This window comes from Elephantulus edwardii, unplaced genomic scaffold, assembly GCF_000299155.1.
Source record: "Elephantulus edwardii isolate Elephantulus edwardi_28Jun2011 unplaced genomic scaffold, EleEdw1.0 scaffold00016, whole genome shotgun sequence".
Lineage (NCBI taxonomy): Eukaryota > Metazoa > Chordata > Mammalia > Macroscelidea > Macroscelididae > Elephantulus > Elephantulus edwardii.
The window spans coordinates 12,848,003-12,849,921 of record NW_006399766.1 but is presented as its reverse complement, the minus strand read 5'-3'; the positions used below and the strand labels follow the sequence as shown (position 1 = coordinate 12,849,921).

General features: G+C 37.3%; 1 pseudogene; it reads left to right on the top strand.

The window, feature by feature from the left end:
- LOC102849679 overlaps positions 1-1,424 on the top strand; it is a 2,703-nt pseudogene extending 1,279 nt beyond the window's left edge.
- Positions 1,425-1,919: the final 495 nt, after the last annotated feature.

Sequence of the window (1,919 nt, the reverse complement as noted above, 5' to 3'; positions counted from 1 at the left end):
AAAAAAAAAATAAAAAATAAAAAGAAGAAGCAAATTGCTCTGACATATAACACTTTGATTGCATGGTCTCTTAGTAAATATGGCACCATGTACATGAAGGATCAGATTCATGAGATCTATACTGTTGGCAAATACTTCAAAGAAGCCATTACAAAGGAAGACATTCAGCTGGCCAACAGATATATGAAGAAATTTTCAAAATCACTAGCAATAAGAGAGACACAAATAAAAACTTCAATGAGATACCATCTCACCCCAGCAGCAGTGGCAAAGTTTAACAGGATAGCAAGTAATAAATGTTGGAGAGGATGTGGAGGGATAGGAACACTTATCCACTGTTGATGGGACTGTAAAATGATACAACCATTCTGGAAGGCAGTTTGGCACTTCCTCAAAAAGCTGAACATAGAACTCTCATATGACCCAGCTATTCCACTACTAGGAATATACCCCAAGGAAATTGCACACCAATGTTCACAGCAGCATTATTGACCATTGCAAGAACATGGAAACAGCCCAAATGTCCAATAACAACTGAAAGGATTGAGAAATTGTAGCACATTTATCCAAAATAATACTATGAACTCAGGAGCACCCATTTTGAAAAATACTATGTACCTTGGGAGAGGCTGCAGAGAATTATTGCTGAGAGAACTAATGCAGTCTCACAAGGTCAAATACTATATAAGACTATTATTGTAAAAATTAGAAGGATAACTGGTAAAACATGTACAGGAAAAAAAATTTTTTAAAAGGGAGCTCTGGTGGCCTAGTGGCGAGAAGCTGCACTGCAATCCCAGAGGTACACAGTTCGAATCCACCAGATGTTCTGCCCGAGAAGGCCGGATCCAATTTGACGGTACATGCATACAAAATAATAAAAATTAAAAAAAAAACCCAACATGTACAAGAACTCAAGATGGGGTGGAGAAAAGAGCAAAGGGGTGAGGTGAGGATAGATAGGGGTGAAACCACAGGGCTGCACAGTTTGGTGGGTGGAGGGGGGGAGGTAAATAGGAAGGATCTGCGTGAAAAGACTGCATAATGCTGGGCAAAGTCCAATGGTGAATGACTTTATAAAACATAATATATGAGAATGATTGTATGAAAAACAATGTGAATGCAGGATAATGTTAAACATATATACATTTTGTAAGCAAAGCAATTAAAAAATAATGTAAAATAGAATGTATATGAACGATTGTATGAAACACAATGTAAATGAAAGATTGTATAAAACACAATGTATATGAATGAAACATAATGCAAAGGAATTATTTGAAAACCAATAAATATATATATATATTTTTTTTTAAAAAAACTCATCAACTTCTTTAAATTATCTTCTACATGGGGTGGAATGAGAAAAAGACCACCAATTTGTGGAAGGTGGAAATTTTGGCAACCAGGAAACAATGAACTAATATGACTTCAGGCAGGTTTGCAGAGACAGTTAATCGCATGGGAGGAAATGGCTCATATTTCTTCTATAGAGTGGATTCAAATCACCTGCCTTTGAGTTGGCATCCCAATTCTTTACCCACTAGGCCACCAGAACTACACACACATAAAAGCTTCACTGGTTTTGTTTCTCTAGAGAACTAGAGTCTAAGATACACCAGCATTTTTTTTTCTTTCTTTGCATTCTTCTTTCAAATATTTTCTGACTCATGATAGCTCTTCATCAAGTTCCTAAGGTTCTAAATCTTAACAGGAGTGGTTGGTGTCGTATGCCATAGAGTCACAAGTGGTCCATAGCTGGGTTGTCAGAGGCCGAAAGATGAGGAGTGGCCTGATGCTTCTCTCACACAGAGAGGCTGATGGAGTCAAGCCAGTGACTTTTATATCCACATTCCAGTCTTGACTCTGATAAAATTGAGTCTCTAGTCTACCTGTGTTCATTACTTATGCAAAGGCGT